Raw genomic sequence first — 8,940 nt, 5'->3', positions numbered from 1 at the left:
CTAAGATGTTGACAAAGCAGGAATTAATTTATTAAAGCATTGCACAAATCCATTACAACATGGCAAATCTAAAAGCCATTATATTGAGGATAAACTAGCTAGAGGGTCACTTTTTCTATACATGGACTCTCTTAGTAATCCATTTCGATGACAGTACGTTAATTAGAAGTTCAAGCAGCCCATGGTTGGTTTAGCTTGCAGATGTGAACATGATAATAGATAAGGGATTGGATTTCAGTGATTTTAATTGGTAAAGTTTATAAGTGTAAATAATTATTTTTTCAGTTTTGAATCTATGATCTTTAAGAGGTATATTTATTTAATTAAAAAAACCAAATCAAATGACACATGTTTCACATAATTAAAAATAAAGGTATATTTATTTAATTAAAAAAACCAAATCAAATGATACATGTTTCACATAATTAAAAATAATGTGAGGTATATTTATTTAATTAAAAAAACCAAATCAAATGACACATGTTTCACATAATTAAAAATAAAGGTATATTTATTTAATTAAAAAACCAAATCAAATGACACATGTTTCACATAATTAAAAATAATGTGTTTAAGTAACAGTGAGTCTCTATAGTTTTTAATCTCTCTATACTTTTTTGATTGTATTTAATAATGTAAAAATAAAAATATCTTAAAATTTTATTTAATGATATGTTTCACAATATTAAGAACAATTTATTTGATTAACATCTTAAACATATTTATGACAAATTCATATCAATAATTTAATGCCAAAACAAAGTTAAATTCACAGTTTTTATCTTTCAATCTAAAATATTATTAAATTCACAGTTTTTATCTTTCAATCTAAAATATTAGTTCTGCATTTATTAGTAACTGTACAAATTATGAAATGTTACTTTTAATGTTAAATTTTTTTCAAATAAATTGTAAAATGTTAAATGAACATTATCCATTACTAACTCGGTTTTCTTAAGCATTGTTAAAAAAATTATGAGATTTGTTTACATATATTATAAAAATTATAATTAAGATTATTAATTTATTTATTTATTTTTAATTATATATTTAAATATTATTAACAAATATGAAATTTACCATCAAGATAATTTAATATAATTTAAGTCTGCAGATGGTGCAGATGGTAGTATAATTGGTAAAATAAATGTTGGCCAGCCTCACTAACCAAACTTTTATATATATCTTTTAAAAATTTATTAAAAAAAATTGTCTTTTTAAATATTTGTTCAAAAATGTCATTTTAACAATTTTTAGAAATGGAATATTAAACATAAATGTTTTCATTTATTGTGATAAGGGAATTCCTTTTGGTAAAAATTATTGAAGTTTTTGTGATAAGAGGGTTTTTTTGAGAAGTAAGTTATTGAATATAAATTGTTATATATATGTTTAAGTTTTTATGATAATTATGTATTTTATCATCAAATTTGCTTAAGATTTAAAGTTGTGATACTAATTAGGGTAATTAAAATTATAATGGATGTTTTGACATGTAACCATCTTCACCTTATTGAATTTCTTTTCTAAAAATTAATAAAAAAGTGCAGTAATATTCCCTTGATAAATACTCCATCTACTTGGGTGAGCATTACCTTGAAGGATGTCATCAAAATTGAACTATGCCTATCTTTTCTATAAATTTTTCCAATCCTCTAGGGAATTTGGTTGGCTTAACTACCATTGTTTAAATTGAAATTTGAGAATAATATTTATTGAAAAAGTATTTCCTTGTAACATATCTAATTTGCAATAAGGTTCATTTAAATAAATTTTATTAAACTTATAATATAAATTATTCAAGTATTATGAATGCTAATTATATTTAATAGTATTAATAATAATGATGGTTATGATACGGGGAGGCATGAGCAGGAGGGGTGCTTTATAACCTTGAAGAAAAAATGGAAACAAAGTACGTTTGAGGATTGGGGAAAGCCTCAAACAATCAAGCCAAAATTCTCTTTCTTTGACAAGACCTGAAGATTAATATCTCCAAAGACATTAGGAAATCAATTATTGCTTGTGATTCAATGGTGCTAATTCAAAAACGCATAAAGCTCTTCATGAACAAGCATCTTAGACTTTGTTCCCTCTCCTTTGGTTATAAGGATAATGAATCTACTCAGTAAATTAGAGGAATATAGAATCTATCATGTTAAAAGGGAAAACAAACATAAGGCAGACCTTCAAGCCAACTTGGGCATGGTATTAGAACAAGGAATATTAAATATTGTTCAAACCACCATCACATGTCATGTACCTTAAAGGATGGATTAAATAAATCCATAATGGATTACAGGTGGAGCGTTGGAATAATCAAGGACCAACAGATTATTAAATATGATAATACCTTGGGGATGAGCAAGAGCTCCTCAGGAGCCATCGATGGTAGATGGCCATTTAAAAACAAGTGGGTGTAGTGGAGAATGGAAACCATGTTGCAAGACAAGTGGATACGCTTTTGTTGGTTATTAAATGGGAAAGCAGGTAAAAACATCCTAGTACCATTGCGTATCTTTTCGTAGGAAATTTGGCAGTGATAAGGATGGTGGATGGTGTCTTGGCTGAGTTGCAGATAGGGAAGACATTAAATTTTGATAAGAAGGGAGTCACATTAAAAAATGATCAAGCGATTATTTATAGGAGATGGGTGATGCAACTCAAGCATAGAATCATCCTCGTGCAGGGAAGGACTGTGAGAAAGATGGATTTAGCTAGCAACAATGGCAATGGTAATGGAGCAGAGGAGCTCGGGAGTAGTGGGAATACGGCGAAGATAATTGATAATTCAGGCAAGCAAATAGTTAAGGAGATTCAGGATCAAATGACGGTTGTGTTCTCCCACCTATCTGGATTAGGGAAAGATATGGAGCTGATGCAGAAATATATGGAACACCTTAACACTGAAATTCTCAACCTAAAATACACGCTGGATAATATTGAAGTGAAAATTGAAATGGCCACCGTCAGGGTGCTAAAAGAGGTCTTTGGGCTGTGTGATGCACCCACTCCAATGGCGGAGGAAGGTGTAGAAGCAGGGAATCGAGTTCCAGAGTCTAATGTTGGGAGGAATGTGGAAGTAGGCCAACCTTCTGAAGTGGTTCAGGAGGAAACATAACCTAGAAGTCGTGAGTAGTTTTTCGTTTTAAACTACATGTTTTGTTAGATAATAAATATTTCTGATATTTTCTTGGAAATATATAATCTAAATGATCCAGGTGGATATTGGTGGCCACCTGCCAATTCCACTTGGACCCCCACCATTGTTTCTTTCAATTTTTTAGTTTCCTTAATTGTAGCACAATTTACTATTTTTAGCAGTTTTTCGGGTCCTAAACTTCCGGAGCCGTTTTGAGTCCCTAAACGAAGTTTTTCTGGCAATCTACCGCCATTGATTTTTGTATAAAATTTTATTTTTTGTCGTAGTCCTTAGAGAGATCTTTTCATTGGGGTATCATGCGCGTCAAACAGAGATAATATGACCAAGTCACGACCCCGAGAAGTTGGTTGTCCAACTAACCCCAACAGGGCCCATAAACTCTTGGTGTTACATCTCCTCGAGTTAGGGTTTTGGTTGTTTAGAGTTTTCTCTTATTGTTCAATAATAAAAATACCTTTGAGCCTCATTGTAACGTAGTTCAGAGGCATGTAGCCACCACATCTCTTCTGAGAGATAAGCTACCATCGTCGAGCTAGTCTCATTTCCATACTGTTTGTAAGCATATTTCATTATCTGATATTAATCAAAGGAAGTGTTATTTCTGTTGTATCTCTGTATTTATGGTTATATCTGTAGTTTGTTGCGTTCCTGTTTAAATTCGGATTAGTGGCATCATAACAATCTACTCTTTCTCTGTTTTTCTTTGCATGTTCCCAACGAGGTCGGGATATAAGGAGTTAGGCCTCTAACTGGTCGAGCCTTCACAATACCAACCTCGTAAACCCCGACGACCTCCCATGGAGGAAGAAAAGAAAGACGAGAGACCAAGAAATCTTATAAAAATATTGCTCGAGGAAGCCCTCGAGAAACAAAGGAACGCAATGATGGATAACTTTGCTCAGATCCTTCAATGGTTGCCCACCGACGGCGCATCCACATCCAACAGCCACTCTAGAGGCTCCACACCTTTTAAGGTACAAGTAAACTTTGACATTCCCATATTTGAGGGCCAAATAGATGCAGACACTGTAGATAAATGGTTGAATCTGTTAGAAGGATATTTTATGTTCATGATTTTTCCAACTGAGAAAATATTACTTTTGTTGTTCTCAAAGCCGGCCCCCATGTCAAGGACTGGTGGGAACCTATTGTGAGCAGAAGGATGAAAGTACGTATTATGACACCTATTGGTATAAGAACGAAAAGAAAAATGTTTGATAAGTGTTTGCCAGCTTAAGTGCACCCTAATAAAGAGTAGAAAAAATGGTAGGATGAGTAGGTGGGTAAGTAGTTGGATGGTTGCAGAATTATGATGAATGATTAGTTAAAATCATATCATTCACTTTCATCATCAAGTTACTAAAGTATGGATGACAATGAAACAGTTACAAAGTCAAGTGATTAATTCCCCCCCATTCATTTTACTTTTTCACTAATTTCCCACAAGCAAAAATCAAAGTACCTAAAACTTTAAGTTAAAGGGGCTCAGAGCATTTCTCTGACTTTTGGAGGGACCGGACCCTCGGCCCAATAACTTATAAGGTTTAAGTACTACAACCCCCTAACAAACATTCACTCTCTCCGTAAACATTCATCTCACCTAAAAATCCCTTTTCCTAAGGTGAAATTACCATTCACCTAGGGAAAGTAATAAGCCTTACTTAAAACCCCCTTTGTTTACATAAAATCACATAAAAGAGCATTAAGCCTAAGTTATAATGTGTAAATTTAAAATGCATGAACAAATGTGTCAAGACATTATACTTAGCGCAATTTGTTCCCATTTCCATTTCATATTAACTTTAACTTTTATTATATTTAACTCCCGAAAATACACCCCTTTCCCGTATATTTAATTAAAATCCCAAATGTTAAATATCCCGCCCCATGGTTTGAAATATAAACCATATTAAGTAAATAAATTAGATGGATTAATATGTCAATCCGCGACTAATTAAGAGCCATAACCCCCCTGCCAAATCAAAAAGGATTAATTAATCAAACAATGATTAATTAATAACCTTCCTCCATCATATTGCCCTCGATGTCATTAAGCCGCCCTAACCCACAATTAAAAACCTGTCGGGCCCATCCATTAACTCCCTGATCAAATCACGCTCCCGATCACTGTACGATCTGACCCCTTCAGATCTAACAGCTTTCTCTCATATCGGGCAACCTCTGATGCCAACCTTTACCCACCCGATGTGAGCGGTTTTACTATTAATCCCTCTGCTACGTGTCGCCCAATGAATGGCATCAGGCGGACCTCTCCCAATACAGCCAAGTCCCCAAAAGTGGTGCGATAGTTTCCACTTACCACCTCTGCTTACCACCTTCACTACACGACAAAACGTCACCTCCGTTAGTTGGCGCCAACTATCGCTTTCCCATCGAACCCACCAAAATCATTGAATTTACAGATAAACCGAAAAAAACTCATTATTTTTTTTTTTTACCAAGAAAAGAACCTTCTGTTCTCCATGCAAGCATAGAGTACGGTCGAGTTGTCAACCTGCTACCAATCGTCAACCTTCCACAGCCGCTGAACTCCAGACCACTGTGCAGATCCGCGCGCTCCCTGTGAACAGTGCACTAGTACCATTAATCCATTCAGACAATCGAAACCAGGTATTTACCCTATTTTCGACTGAGAAACCCTATTTTCATGCAAAACCTAAGCTAAATTGCTTTAAAAATTAAGTAATTTAGTAAGTTAAGTTGTCTAGTAGTCCTGAGATACCTTGTGATAATCCAATTTTTCCATATTTCCCTGAAATTCTTTGCCCCCTGTCCTTGAATCCACAAGAACGAAGGATGGAAGCCCCAATTGCACTAAATGTTATGCCCATTACTACTCCCCACAGAGATTTAGACCACCTTCCACTTGCAGACAAAGATTTCCAAATAAAGGACACATCAGTCTCAAAATCCCCCCTGAAACTCTTCTGCAAGTATAGAGACCAGTACCTGAACCATGCTGACTCCATTGGACTTTGGGAATCAGGGTTGCCTAAATACCAGTTCCCCAGAGTGCGTGTGTTCCCAAAAATTTTACATTATTGCCACATAAAATACGACCCTATCCAAAGGGCAGTAAGAGCCCCTGACCACTCCGTTCTGTTTACTATCACTACTGAATCCATTAACTAGATGCTTCAATTGCAACCAAGCCAAAACCTAACCCCTCTCTCCATTGGAGACATGCTGAACATATATCCTACATTCACTTCAATTAGACTAGCCTAGTTATTCCAGATTTTCATCAGAGAAGAGCAGTATATCCCAAAGGATCCTCCTCCTTATATATGGACTATATTCTCCAACGTTGGTCAAGATATTATAGATATGATATCTAGTATACTAAGATGCACCACTAGTGAATTCGTCGATGAGATCATAATATCCATCATGTCAATCTATTCTATTGGCCAACCACCAGCCATCATATTTGACTATGAAAAGTTTATTGCTGACAGAATGCATGGTCAATTTATGAAGTTGGACAATGAAAGGGTGTTCAAATATTCCTCAGTTCTGTACAATTTATTCTTGTACTATCAAGCTGATAGGTTTCCAATTACCCTCCAAAAACTCGATACTAAAGGAAACTGCAGGTCAGTGATCTTTTGGACTTCTCTAATTCATCAGTTTGATTCTCAATACTCCTACACAGACTTCATAGATCTCTTTGTTTATCTTGTGATAACCATGCTGCAAGGAAGCCCTCCACCCAGGATCAGTGCAGACATCAAGAGGGTCTTGCTCTGGATTACTACAGGTAATGATCAATTCTGATGAGGTGCATTTTGTTAAAACCAAGAAAAAGGCCCAACTAAGAATAAAATATCAACTTGGCCCTTTCATTTGTAACATTAGAGAACCAGGGAAGGAGGCAGATGAAATCCTCCAAAAGTTGAAATTAAAATAGAGTTTCATGTGGACCTATGATCCCCACAGCTTTATTTGTAATAGGAGATAGAAAAATAAGCTATCTCCTTACATCCACCATAGGATCTCTGAAATTGAACAGTATGCCAATCGAAATGAATGGGTGGAAAACACATTAGTAGATCAAGATAGTACAGAGGTTGTCGTTGACAATGTATTGATGGATTTATATAGGAGGCTTGATGAAGATTTATTTGTATAGGTGCCTGGAGAAACTCAATCTCAAAGGGAGTCACAGGAACACAGTGAACAAACTTCGGAGCAAGCAAGGTCATTAGGCCAACCAGAATCATCAAAACAGGTAGAATATTCAGAGCTACCTGAGATTTCAGAGGAGCTCAATCAAATAGAACAAAATATGAGCAATCCCCCATTTTGCAGACTCCTCTAAATGAGGAGAAAATTCCAAAAAGAGATAGAGAGGAGGCCACTCCTTCCAGCAGGCCTATTGATCAAACTTTTGCTAAAAGGCAAAGATTAAACCCATATGCAGAACAAGAGTGTTAGGGTCCCACCCTAACCCCCTTATTTATGTAGTAGGATCGAGTCATAATAAAAAGTCAATAAAGCCCATATTAATAATTGTAAGTGGTTAACCCGCATTTAATGACGAGACCACAGTTAGTTGCAAATGGTCCATGGTATTAGATAGATGGTATTAATAAAAACCATGGTATTGATCCATGGTATTGCATGTATGAGTCATATATAAAGGATAGACACTCCTGTGACGAGCATTGTGCCTTATTTTGTAATCGAGCTCTGCTCTATTAGAGGTTGCCCCCTTGAAGAGGCAAGTGAACATTGCTTTCTGAATAATAAAATACTTGCTCTTGTTTCTCACTATTCTATGTTCTGGGTATATTTCTTTGCATATTTGGTATTCTGGTAATCGTCTTGTAGGTTAAGAGCATAACAAGTGGTATCAGAGCTCTTTCCATGGCAGGTGGGATCTCCAATTCTTAGCAAAAAAAAAATTTGGCTAGAGACGTGTTCCGGCGTCTTTAAACCACGAGATCTATCGTTGAGCACATAAACTTGTGGATTTGGGGAGGCATGCATGCAGGAAATACAAGAGGTGGTCACACTTGTTGGACTCCCTTGTAACCCCTGTGGGTACCCCTTCGAGTAGTAGCGCATTAGACACAACCGCGCACGGACTGTCTTCCAAGTACCCTCTGGGTATATTGGAATCCCCCTAGCTCCTTTGAAACCTCGCCATAGATAAACTGCCGGCCGTCTTGTTGCTACAGTACACCAAGAATAGCACTCGAAGAGATTACTCGCCCGTACAATAGGGTAGTCGAGTTGTATAGCTAAGGGTATGGTTGATCCTCCTTAGTTAGAGCCCTGAAACATTGGGCCGAGTACTACTGTCAGACCCTTATGTATATTGCGATCTGTAGCACCTGACACTCCTCGAGACCATAGTTCCATTTTCTATCTTGGGATCACGCATAATCTCTGCCAGATCAGATCTCGCAAGGGGGTTTGCAGCAGCAGCAGACATCAGTCCCGCAGTTCCGAGTTAGCAGACCAGCCATTTCGATCTATTAGATCCATCAGATCCACAACAGCAATCTGTTCCACCGATCAGAGCTACCCGATCAGCCATTCAGATCTCTCAGATCCACCAAATCTGAGTAGTTGTGTGGGGTTCCTATACCGGGGCGTGATTTCCGCAGGACTTTTGGCAGCATTGACATTTTGAGGATTCGGCTACTGCAGTATTCCTAAGCAAGGAGTAAAACTCTGTTAGGAGTTTAAAAAAAAAAAGGGAGTCTGAGACCCTCCGGGGCGCTTATTGGTGATCTAGCCCATAAGAA

Source organism: Pinus tabuliformis, chromosome 5_2, assembly GCF_031772625.1.
Source record: "Pinus tabuliformis cultivar Carrire ecotype Pingquan chromosome 5_2, CPIR1, whole genome shotgun sequence".
NCBI lineage: Eukaryota > Viridiplantae > Streptophyta > Pinopsida > Pinales > Pinaceae > Pinus > Pinus tabuliformis.
The sequence above is the reverse complement of the archived record's forward strand: the minus strand, read 5'-3'. Positions refer to the sequence as shown.